The sequence below is a fragment of the Muscardinus avellanarius genome (assembly GCF_963383645.1).
Source record: "Muscardinus avellanarius genome assembly, chromosome: X".
Taxonomy (NCBI): Eukaryota; Metazoa; Chordata; class Mammalia; order Rodentia; family Gliridae; genus Muscardinus; species Muscardinus avellanarius.
In genome coordinates, this window is record NC_137792.1 from 108,545,646 (window position 1) to 108,559,470 (window position 13,825).

The following is a 13,825-nucleotide window of genomic DNA, read 5'->3' on the forward strand; positions in this document are numbered from 1 at the left end:
CTAATGGCATAATATTAAATTAACCAAAGCATGTTCTTCCACAAAAGGGAGAGGTAATTCCACATCATAAAGAATATTTCTTTTGAACTCAAGATTTACAAGGTTCTAATACAGTCCATGAGTGTCATATCATGTCAGATAAAATTTGATTCCAGCATCACCAAAAAACAAGACCACTTATTTTCCTTTGGAAGAAAATAAAATTATGTTACTCTTTTTATAAAAATTTAAAAAGCAACAGATCACCCCAAAGTATCACCATCCAGAAAATAACACATTGCTAATATTTAGTGAATGTCATCTCAGACATTTCTCTATGCACATATTCATAAAAAAGAGAGATGGATTGTTAGATAAAGATGATTTTATGAATAGGATCCTAGTGTGCAAGCCAGTTTTATTAAAAGTACTCAGTTTAATTTTATTTGAATTTAACAGAAAGACTGAAATGAAACCACAGGAATCTCCAAGCATTGGATAAATATTATTTTGTCTCAAAGAGATATTGACTCAATCCTATGGAAGATAAAATTATCGCCATTACACCTCCTCTTACCTCTCCCTCAACCTCGAGATTTTTATTAGTTCCGGCTTTACTTTGTCATTATTGTTATCCATTACATGCTGCTCTGCTACCAATGATACTCTGGTTATTTATGATGAGAATGTATATACTATGAGTGTTTATTTACTTAAATGAATTCAGTGTTCCACTTCTGTTTTTTTTTATCATGGTTTCTCTATTCCCAGATTTTTAATTTGTTTTTTCTTGATTGAATGAATTACTTAGAAGGTCTTTTGAATCCTTTTTTCTCTAAGTTCTGTCTGTTGCTTTTTTATATGAAAAAGCATTCAACCGAATATGACATATTTGCACCTCAAATTTTCAACATTTTATTTTATTTTATTTTAAATTTATTTTTATTGGTGCATTGTAATCATGCATCACATTGGAATATAAGACTTGAGAGGATATACAAGCACACATCTTCCAATTAGCCCTCATGCAGTCCCCATCCCATTCCCTCCCCCTCCCTCGATCCCAAGCTTGTTTGGTGATTAACTTTGATAATATGTTTATGTACCTCCTGCTTTTTAAAGAGGCTCCATCCTCCCCTATTCCATACCCTCTGATTGGTCACCTTAATTTTTTTTTGATAAACTCATAACAGTTTCATTTGTCTGATACAAAGCTTTTGATGACTTAAAGATAACATTTCAATATTTCTTTTTACTTTCTTTCTTACCAGAGAATATTTTTTTTCTATTTTTTAGGTGAAACTATCATATATTTATATATTTATTTTTCAGAAAAAAATCTATCCTAATATGGAATATGGAGTCTAGGTACCCAAAACGATCTTGAAAAAGAACAAAGCTAGAAGATATATATTTTCTGATTTCAAACCATATAAAGCTACAATAATTGAAACAGTGTAGTACTCTTCTAAAGGCAGATATATAAACCATTGGAGTTAAATAAAAGCCTAGAGCTAAATTCTTCCCTATATTGTCAAGTTATTTTTGACAAGGTTTCCACGAACATTTGGTGGTGGAAATAATAATCTTTTAACTAAATATTGTTGAAACATAATAATTACATGGAAAAGAATAAAGTTGGACCCTTACCTAATCCCATATACAAATATTAACTCAAAATAGATAAAATACCTAAATACAAATCTTAAGACTATAAACTTTTAGGAGAAAATCTGGGTCATAAAACCTCACAACATTGAAATTGGCAGTGATTTCTTGGATATGATTTCAATGGCACAGGCAACAGAAGAGTATACAAACTCCCTAAAAAAATATTGTATATCCAAAGACAATGTAAACAGAGTTAACAGTTACTAATAGAATGGGATAAAATATTCCCAAATGCTATATATGAAGGTATATTAATATTCCAACTAGAAATTAACAACAATAAAGGCAAACAATACCATTTAGAGATAGGTAAAAGACTAACATAAGTAATGAATCTCCACAGATAACCAATCTTAGTTGTCTGTTGGATGGAAACACTTGTTTCTCTGGTTCTGGTGTGTGTTACCTATTTCTTCTTTGTAGTTAATCTCTTTGAGTATTTTCTCTAGTGCTGGTTTTGAAGACATAAATTCCTTCAGTTTCTGTTTGTCATGGAAGCTTCTTATTTCTCCATCTAATTTGATAGAAAGTTTTGCTGGGTAGGAAATTTTTGGCTGGAAGTTGTTTTCTTTCAGAGTTTGGAATATGTTCCTCCAAGCCCTTCTGGCTCTCATGACTTGGTTTGGGAAGTCTGGAGTGATTCTAATTGGTTTGCCTCTGAATGTCACTTGGCCCTTTGTTTTTGTTGCCTTTAAGATTCTCTGCTTGGCTTCCACATTGGTCATTTTGACAATTATGTGGCGTTGGGATCCTCTTCTCCGATCCTGTCTAAAGGGAGTTCTATAAGTTTCCTGGACCTGTGTAGCAACCTCTTGCTCTATGTTTGGAAAATTTTCTGCCATTACTTCCTTAAAGAGATTGTTGATCCCTTTGGTTTCACTTTCTTTTCCCTCCTCTATTCCAATTATTCTTAGGTTAGCTCTCTTAAAATGGGCCCATATTTCTTCAATATCAGATTCCTGCTGTCGGATATTTTTTCCTAGATTAGAAACTATGCGTTCATTTTTGGAATGATCATCTTCTAAGAGCGAGATTCTGTTCTCCATGTGGTCTAATCGGTTGTTTGTGCTTTGAATTGAGGCCTTTACTTCATTAATTGCATCCTTTATCTCTTTTTGGCTCTCTCTGAGTTCTTTTCGAAGCATCTCTATTATTTCTACAGTTATTTTCCTGATTTGATCTTCTAGAAATCTCTGATTTTCTGTTTTATTGGGTTCTGATGTTGTGGGGTTGTGGGCATTCATTGCTCCAGTATTATTCCTCTTTCCCATGATTTCGGAAGTTTGTGCCTTCTCTGGGTTCTTCCCTTGGGTCACTATGACTTCACTTAAGGTGTTCTGGATCTCGAGTCAGTAGTATCTCAGACCCCACTACTCCTTTACTGGGTTGTATCACAGAGTCTCCGACCCAGAGAGTCGATAGAGGCTGCTTTAGACTGTGGGGGGCGCCAGGTTGCACGTTCTCCTATGGTGTGATATCTCTGCCACCGCCCCTCCCCCACTGGGTCAAGTCCCGGGGAGTACAGTACTGGGATTTCTCCTCTGTGGCCCGCAATTTGACTCACTGTTCTTGAGTACGCAGATGTAGCTGTACTGGATTCGGTGAATTCTCTGCTGCTGCCGCCGGTGGCAATATGGCGCCGCTGCTACGCCCTCGGGTGTGAGGCTGGCGTATTTCTTCTTGGTTTTGATTTCCACTCTGAATCCCTGCAGTGTGTGCTGAGCTCAGCCACTGGGAGCTTTAGATTTTACCTGCGGCGAGAAATCCCACCTGGCTGTTCCGCAGTGGCTCACCTCGGCTTGCTGTAGCCGTCAGGTGAACTTGCCGCTGCCGCTGGCAGTATGGCGCTGCTGCCGCATCCTCAGGCGTGAGGCCGGTGTATCTCCTCTGTGGCTCTGAGCTCTGATCTCAGTCCGCTTTCTCTCTGGAGTCTGGTGATTTTTTTGTTTCTCTGGTAATGGTGTTTTCTGGCTATGAAAGGCACTGATTTTGTGGTAATAGAGATTGGTTGTTAGCGTGGCTCTTAAGCCCCGCTTTTCTCTGTCGCCATCTTCCTGGAAGTCCCCCAATTTTCAACATTTTAGAGACTTGCTTCATTGTCTTTTGATATTGAATATTTCTGTGAAGTATGATTTTCCCCTCACACAAACAGCTTGCTTTTTTGTATATATACCAAAATAATTGTTTCTTTTTCTTGATGTTTGAAAGCTACCTTTACCATTGGTCTCTATATCAGTCACTCTTCAATTTTTTTTCTAGAGCACAGTCTGCCTTTTTTGTCCACAGATTCAGCTTTTCTTTCTTTCAGGGAAAATTTTCTCTATTATATTCCTGAGTACCTTTTCTGTATAATTTTCTGACTTCTGCATAGATTTTAGGAACCCTAAGCTGCCCAGATTGTCTTTCTACACAAAACTATTTTCCCATCTGTGATTGAACAGTTCCTTTCTGTTTTTTTACCTTCAATTCACTATGATTATCACAATATTTCCTTTCATGTCAGTGATTTCTTTTCAGTTATGACTATTTTGTTCCATGCTGTCTTTATTTAATTTGTTAGCTCTAAAATGGTGTTATTTTGATTTTTACCATGATTCTTTAGCTCTGCCATTTCTTCATTCTATAATTTAGTATCTTGCTTTTGAGTCATTGTGTATTAAATTCATATTTTATAGAATTCTTAAGCCTAAGAGTGTTTTTGTGTTTCTCAGGTTATGTTTTCCCATTTATTTTTCTTTTAAGTGAATGTTTTATTGATATCATTGTAAAGCCTGGTGTGGTTATGTACACCTGTAATACCAATACTTGGGAGACTGAGACAGAAGGATCACAGATTCTAGGTCAGAATCAGCAATTTAGTAAGACTCTCAGCAACCTTTTTGAAAAAAAAAAACAATAAAATAGGGCTAGGATTGTAGCTTGGAGGAAGAATGCCCCTGAGTTCAATTACCAGTACCATGAAAACCACACAAAATCATTGTATCTTCACATATAATTTTAAAAACTAATGCAAGATGTTCCTATGTAACTGTTACCCAATTCCCCTAAATGTAACATCTTGCAAAATTATAGTACAAAATCATAACTGGGACGCTGATGTTGATAAAATTCACCCACTTTATTCAGATGTCCTCAGTTTTACTCATTTGAGTGCCTATTGTGTGTATTTATCTCTATGCAGTTTATTGCGTGTGTAGGCTTGTGTATCCACCACTATAGTGAGAATACAGAACATTTCCAACATCATAAGGATTCCTTGTGCTCTCTTAATACAATCCCACCCACCTACTTCCACCTGATCCTCAACCTCTATTATGAGTTGGATTTGGACTGTGCCCCAAAGGCTTATGTGCTGAAGGCTTGGTCACCGATGCAACAATGTGCAGAGGTAGATCTTGGGGGAAGGGATTGGATCATGAGGTCGGTCGCCTCATATGCTAATGTATCCATTGGTAGAATAAGAATCTGATAACATTAGTAGGAGGTAATGGAAATTTTACAATGTAGGCACTATTTAGAGGAATTAGGCTACAGGGAGCATGCCCCTGAAGGGTATTTCTTGTCCTGGCCCTTCTCTCTCTTTTTCTTTCTCACTCTTTGCTTTCCAGCTCCCATGAGCTGAGCAACTTTCCTCCACCACATACTTCCACCATAATGTGGTATTACTACAGGTCCAAAACAATGGAACCAGCCAACCATGAACTAAAACCTCAGAAACCATTAGCCAAAATAAAATTTTACTCTGAGTTCTTTTTCTCAGGTACTTTGTTACAGTGACAAAAATCTGACTATCCCTATCCTTGACAGTCACTCATCTGCTCTCTATTTCTATGCCTTGGTGTTTGCAAGAACATTATATAAGCCAAGCATAGAGGCACATGCCTGTAATCCCAGTACTTGGGAGGCTGAGACAGTAGAATTGCAGATTTGAGGCTAGCCTCAGCAATTTGGCAATGCCCTCAGCAACTTAGTAAAACCCTACTTCACAATGAAAATAAAAGGGCCAGAGGGTTAGCTCAAAGGTAGAATGTCCCTGAGTTGAATCCCCAGCACCATACACACAATAAGGAATATTATATAGGTGAAATTATGTAATGTGTTACCTTTTGAGATTGGCCTTTTTTCATTCAGTGTAATTTCTTGGAGATCTATCCAACTTATCGTGTGCATCAATAGTTTGTTTCTTTTATTGCTGACTAATACTTCATGGTATGGATGTGCCACAGTTATTTACCCCTTCACCTGTTGAAGTATTCCTGGGAATATTTCTAGTTTGGGACTCTTATTAGGAAATCTGTGATGAAAATTTGTGTACAGGTCTTTGAGTGAATATAAATTTTCATTTTTCTGGGATAAATGCCCACGACTGCAATTGCTGTTCCATATGGCTTTAATCTCTTATTTACACGCTTTTTTTCTTCCTTTTGTTCCTTTGGTTGCAGTGGTATGTTGGCATGGTAGCCACACAAATTCTTTCCCCCATTTTCTTGTGCTTTTCATGGGCAGGTATGGCCAGAGATTATATTTGCTTTAGTATAATTTGATTGAATTCTCCATGACACCCTTCCCAGCTTATCTAAGATATTTCTGTCCAGGTCTTATTTGAAAGCAGAATGTTCAGCTCAGTCAATTATTTTGTAGCCTTTAGGCAATTTGTAGGAAGAGGAAAGCTCAGTGAAGAGTGAAGAACTTTGCTGAAGGACCTGGATTCTGATCTCTGTTTTTTTGAGATTTTGTTACATGTTCATAAGTGGCCAGTTTCTACATGCCAGTGGTATATTCCCCCCGCAATGCTTTTGATCAACATTCCTAAGAAATGTGGAAATAGTCTGTCAACTTGTCCTTTTCCCAAGTTGCTTCTGAAAGTGGAAATAGGTATGAGACTTGTAGTACCTTCCCAGGGCCTTAAATTTCCTGTTTTGGTTGCTGCTTTTGTAAACTCACAGTTTGAAGTTTGACCCTTTTCCTTGTTTATTTGCTGCTGTTGCAATCTTTAGTATGTATATATCGTATAATCTTTTATTGTGATTTTGTTTGTATTCATTTTGTTAGTCATTTGGCAGTTGAGTTAGTCAGCTTTTCATCGCTATAATAAATACCTGAGATTATCAATTTATAAGGAGAAAAGGTTTATTTCAGTTTACAGCTTTGGAGACTCTATGAAGATTGACTCTGCTACTTCAGGGCCTGTGGTTTGGCAGCATATCACAGTAAGGGCATGTGATGGAACAAAACAAATAACCCCATGGCCAGGGAACAAAAAGAATAAGAATGGGGCTGAGTGACTCAAAAATCTCCTTCAAGGGCATGACTCCTAATGATCTGAAGACCTTCCATAAGATTCCACTTCTTAAAGTTTCTATTACCTCTCAACAGAACCACAATGGGAATCAAGCCTTTAACACATGGGCTTTTGAGGGACATATAAGATCCAAACTCTTGTCCCAGTGGTGACCGTGGATTGAATAAGATTCTGGGCCAGCTTTATCAACTACTACAGGAAAAGTCAGATGGTGCTTCCTTATCTACTCTTTAATGCTGAAGAGCCTGAGGCTGAGAAGGACAGCTTGTTCAGGAAGGCAAGGAATGATAATGATGTTGTCAGTTACTTCCTCCAGGACCAGGAAGGCAGTACATAAATTAGTAAAAGTGACCTGGGTGTGTAGTGTATGCCTCGAATCCAAGTTTTTGGGAGGATAAAACAGGAAGAAAACAGGTTTGAGGCAAGCCTCAGCAATTTAGTGAGACTCTGTTTTAAACTAAAAATTAAAAGGAGGTATAGCTCAAAGGGAGAATGTTCTGGGTTAAATCCCTGGTACCACAAAAACATTAGGAAATGCTGGCATGGCATACCCAAACATGGGGTCGATTTGGGACTTCTAATTGCATATGAACTTTCCTTTCCTTCTCCAATTATTCCCAAGTTCTGATTATTTGCCTCCAAATTCTCACATGTGACTCCTCTGCCTTACTGGTATCATCTTTTGTCAAGCCCAGATCATTGTACTTCTGGATTTTTTTTTTTTTGGTGGTACTGGGGTTCCTGGAAGCCCTTCTACCTCCGGGCAACACTCCCAGACCTATTTTATATTTTTGAAACAGGGTCTCTTAAGCCAGTGCGGCTGGCTTCGAACCTGCGTGATCCTCCTGTCTCTGCCTCCCAAGCGCGGGGATTACAAGCGTGCGCCACCACGCCCAGCGTGCTTCTGGATTTTATAGTATCATCCCTACAAGGCTCTATGCTGCAAGTTTCTTCCTCAGTTTCCCTATATTACCAATTTTTCTATAATACCACTTTGAAACATGGTCAGTTTTCCTAAAAGGTCACTTTGTATAGATTCTCTCTTTTTAAAGGGCATAATTTTGGGCAATTTTGTTTTGTAATTGCCCCCAAAAATAACTTCAAACTTTTAGGGAGATGAGTATCATACTGGGGACTGAACCCAGCAGTACTCTACCACTGTCTACCACTGACTTAAATCCCTGGATCTTTTTTATTTTTATTTTGAGATAGAATCTCACTAAGTTTCAAAGGCTGGCTTTGAACTTTAGATCCTCCTACCTCAGCCTCTTGAGTTGATGGAACTACAGACATGTGCCACAATGCCCAGTTTACCTTCAAACTTCTTGTCGTCCAAAGTATTATGAGATGCTAACATTAATATGGTACTTACTGAATTCTAGTAAAATTTTAATTAATTTTAGTATATTGAATGATTTAATATTCAAAACAAACGTTTGAGAAGAAGGAGACCGAAGGATTGCTGGTTTGAGACCACTCTCAGCAACTTAGCAAAATCCTGTTTTAAAACAAAAATAAAATAAAATAAAATAAAAGGGCTAGGGGTGTAGCATGGAGGTAGAGTGTCCCTGAGTTAAATCCCCAGTACAAAATAAATCCCCAAAACCTTTGAGGTAGCTGTTGTAATTATCCTCATTTTACCAATGAGGAAACTAAAGCAAGGGAGGTCCCTAATTTTCCCAAGATGAAGAAGCTAATATATGGGAAAAAATGGTATTCAAATGTGGTTCTGGAGTCCATGCTGTTAAGTCACTCCATGGTACTACCTCCCTACATGGTATTACCTCCCTCACTAGCCACCCTAATGGCCAGTGTAGTTTCATTACTCTCTCCCCCACGTGCCTATATTCAGACCACATCAAGCTACTTGCTAATCCTTGAAGATACTATATTCATTCGCAGGTCTGTCCATTTTCACATGCCATTCTCTCCATAAATGTCTCTCACCACCCCCTATCAAGCCTGCTTGGCAATGTCTCATTCATCATTTTTCCTCCTGCTCTTTTTGCTAAAGTTCAGATCCAATTTTGTGATTTATAGTTTGCCTTTTGGTAAGGCTCCATTGCCTCAAGGATCCACCCTTATCAGCACAGCAGACGAAGGCCTGCACAATCCAGCCTATTCCACAAGCATTATAGCTTTCTCTTTCTCTTTCGTCTCCTGCTCCACTTGGACCAAACAATTGAAATTTTCCCAAACACTCCATTCTATTTCATGCCTCCATACTCTGGTCCATAGCCTTATTTCTATTTGGAATATCCTGCGTACCTGGGAGACACCTGCATGCGCTCCAAGACTCACTATCACTTCTCAGCCTTTGGGTGAAAATCAGTTCTTTTGAGCAGAATTGGTTACACTCTCCTTCATGTCACTCATGCACCTTATACATTCGCTACATTACAGCATTTATCACACCATTGCACAACTTTTTTGCTCATTTTTGTCTTTACATACCGGTCTCCTTTATTGCCCTTCTTGGGGAAAATGGTTATATATTTTAAAATATTACTCCATCCTGTACCTGGCATATCACTGTAGTTCTAGAGATATGGCCATGTCTTCCTAAGATGATGATTGTAAAACCTAAGTGGATTTCACAACTGTTGGGTACCCAGGCACAGCGGTTCATACCTGTCTCAGCAACTTGGGAGGATGAGGCAGGAGGATCACAAGTTTAAGGCCAGCTTAGAAAGTTTAGCCAGATTTTGTCTCAAAATAAAAAGGGCTAGGGATATAACTCAGTGGCAAACACTGCTGAGTTCAATTCCTGTATTGCAGAACAACAAAAACAGTGGCGATGATTAACCATGATGTTTAAATATCTCCTAAGCAAAGACACTGACTGCCTTAATTCCAAGCTATACTTTCAAGGGTTTTTGTACAGTGAGCTGTCTTGGAAGATAGAGATACTACCTCCCTTCAGAAAAAACAGCAGGCTTATTTCTGTACCATATAATATAGATAATCTTACTACCTAGGGTAAATGTCAGGCAGGCTTACTACGCATTAGAAAAGATTCAGATTTCCTAAACTTGGGTTCCTCTCCTATAACAACGTATTCTATGTGCTTATATCCCAGGCCCTCTTCGTAACATCCTGTGAAAATTAGGGCACAGGAAACTGACACACCTGCTATTGCTATTTCTGTGAATAATAATAACTATATAATAAACACTAAAACCCCTTGCCTTTCACTCAGAAGCTTCATGTCTTCTATGGTATCCATGAAACCATGACAGGCTAATTTTTTAGTTTGCAGAAAGGGTCAAATCTCAGACCTTCACAGTTGTTGACAAGAATAACCGGGAGAACTTGTTTAAAAAGTAGATTACTGGGTTGTCCCTTTGATTATTATTTGATAGTTCTTGGAGAGAGACTCAGAAATAAGAATTTTGGGTACATGATTCTGATACTGGAGGTCCTTAGAAATCCCTCAGGAACTACCATCTTTAGGATGGCACTAACTGAAAGGTGACTAAAGATTAGAAAACTATACTTTCTGGATAAAGGTAGTCATAGATTAGCACATGACCTCTTTCGGAAATGTTTTCTAGTTTAAAATAAACAACATAGAAAATATTTGCTCACTACAAGCAACATAGAAGTTTTAAGTTATGTACCGGCTAAATACATTATATGCTGGCTACAATTAAATTCGAAGAAATAGAAACACAAAAATAAACTGATAACCCTCATACAAAACTCATTTGTTTAATCACTATGTAAGGTGGGCATGGTGGTGCATGCTTGCAATCCCAGGACTAGAGGGGCTGATATAGGAGGACCATACTTTTGAAGCCAGCCTCAGCAACTTAGTGAAATACTCAGCAACTTAGAGAGATACTGCTTCAGAACAAAAAATAAAAAAGGGCGGGGGTGGCAAGTGGAGGTCAGAGATAGAATGCCCCTGAGTCAAATCCCCAGTACCAATAACAAAAAAAATCATTATATAAATTAAACTTAATTTCTCTTCTGAGAAATAGTAAAAATTCGTATTTTTATTTGTATTTTGAGACAGAATCTTGCTCAGTTACCTAAGCTATCCTTGAACTCAAGATCCTCCTGCCTTAGCATCCCAAGTAGCTGAGATTATAGGTATGTGCCTCCAGGCCCAGCGGGAAATGGTTCATATATAAGACTGATTCCTCTGGCCTGGATTCATCAAACACCTGTTATGTGCACTTGTTCTAGGTGCCAGAAATATGGTGATAAATGAGACAAAGTTCCTACTTTTGTGCAGCTTATCTTCTAGTGAAGGGACACAGGCACTAAACCCATTAACAAATACCTCAGATGTTTTCAGACAGTGAAGAAAATAGAGTAGTGGGATGAGAATGACTGGGCTTTGAGGGATATTTTAGTTATAGTAGCTGAAAAAGTCCTTTCTGTGGAAGTGACATGTGACTGAGATCTGAATAGAGGAGACTTTGTAGCAGTCAATTTATGCCTGCCAGAGACTTGCCCATTTGTAGGAACTGAAACATTTAGATTTCACAAACAGCCTCACTCAACTCCCACCACACATGAAAACAAACACATTAGCAGCTTCTTCCCACTGGTGTTTAGAATTAGCCTGCCATCCTAAACACATGATCTGGTGTGTTTGAGATGAAAGGGTCAAGGGGAAGGAAAAAGAGAGTGAGAAAGATGACTCTATAGCAGAACAGGCTTTATTGAGATAAACCTGCAGAGGAGGGTCTCCAGGAAAGGATGGAGCCCATTGTCCACTTACAGACTGGTAGGTTATATATGTTAATAAGGAGGGAAAGTCAAATGGCAGGTAGTTCCTAAGGTGGGAAAGCTGGGGGTCCTTAAAATAAGAAAGGAGTTATCTAGAGCTCCTTTGCAGTCTGTGCCAAGCAAAATATGGGGGAGTTCCAGTCATTGAGACAAGGGGACTTTTCCAGTGAGTGAAAAGCCTTCATGAAACGGGGTTGCTTTTTCTCTGGCCAGGCATCTAACATGAGGAAAAACCTAACTTGAAAAATTGGACTTCAGTCATTTGCTACTTTGAGCATTTATGCAATACATAGCCTGTGTCATGAAATTTTCTAGCCATTGCGGACACAGCCATGAATAAGAGAGGCCCTGTGCATGTTGGTAATCCCATTATTTGAGAGGCTGAAACAGGAAGATAGTGAGTTTGAGGCCCACCTCAGCAACTTAGCAATGTCCTTAGCAGCTTAGCAATACCCTGTTCCAAAATATTAATAAAAATAATAATAATGGCTAGGAGTCTAGCTCAGAGTTACAGTGCCCCTGGGTTCAATCCCCAGTTCCAGAGAAAAAGGCCCTTACTCTCGTGGAGATGCTATGGCAGTTGCTGGTTTGAACTGCATCCCTGTCTCACCCTCCCACTAGCCTAGACCCTGCCTAGTCCCTCTCTCTAGGTAAATAGTGTAACTAGACCATTTCATGATTCTTCACCTGTAGTTTAAATGGTCTTCAAAACAAATAACTTTGTTCCATCTACAGCTGTATGATTATCATCACTTGGCAAACTCTACTGTTCTACAGTCGCAGATTCTAAACTGACCCTCCAATCAGTGCAAATGAGACTTGATAGAGCCCCATCTCCTTGGACGCTGTTTTAGTTAGCTTCTCCATTACTGTGACCAAAATCCTGACAAGAACAATTTAGAGGAGGAAAGGTTTATTTGTCCCACAGTTGTAGGGGTTCAGTGCATGGTGAGCTGGCTTCAAGGCAGAAACCACAGTCACAAGGTACATGGTGGGGAAAATCCACTCTCAGCCATAGCAGCGCGAAGCAGAGAGAGAAACCAAAAGGAGCCATGGATATATCTAATCCCAACCCCCAACTCCCAGTGACTCACCTCCTCCAGTCATGCCCTACCTCCTGAACCTTCCTGCACTTGGGACCATGTTTTTAACACGAGCTATCCAGGGGACATTCTAAACCTCAACCCTAACAGTCCCTGAAGCTTGCTTTTTGGGCCATACTCATTCTTCAGGTCTGTACCTGTACATCCAGAGCCTCCCTTTCTCTTATTGTTGCATGCTAGTCTACTCTCTCTTCCTTCCCTTTTCAAGGTCCCAGTATGCCTGTTGCTGTGGTTATGAAACCGACTCAAAGAACTCCTTATGGCCTGATGATCAAAGCTAAGGAAGAATAAAGAAAATGGAGGTAGCAGCGCCTGCCTCCGCAGCCTCTCTCCAGTGAGGGGCTCCTTGCACTTGGGGAGAGGTTGCTCTGGCAACCAGACTTCTCACTTCTAACTTACTCTAATCCCTATCTTATCAAGTTTTATATTACAATTGAATGAGTTTCTTCTCTGAGACAAGTTTCTCAATCATTTTTATAACATGCTTTGTGGCCCTTTACCTGAAGGGAACACATTCCATAGCTTTCTGAATGTGTTCTAACAATTATTTTAGTGCTTAATAGATATAATGAAGCATGCTTGACCTTGGTGGTGATGATTTTGAAGATAGAAAGGAGTTGTGATGGATGAGGAAGAGCACTGGATTTGGAGTCAGAATGCATGGTGTTTAACATAACTTTAAAAATTTATAGAAGTAATATAAAATCATGGCCCAAAGCTAAAGCAGCACAGAGAAGCATAAAATGAAAAATAAAAGCCTTCATCTCTAATTTCTATTTCTAACTTATCGTAATGTTTTTGTGTATGTTCCAGTAATTTCTTTTACATACAACCTTAAATGATTTTCTTATTTTTCCCTGAAAATCGGATCACCATTACACATATTACTCTTTCTATTTGACTTTTTCTTACTGTTTATTGAGCATTTCCTCTATCAGCATATGTGTATCATTCTTTTTAATGATTGTCTAGTATTCTATCATATGGATGTATGGTCCCCTACTGAAGACTACTTATGTATCTAAAGTGT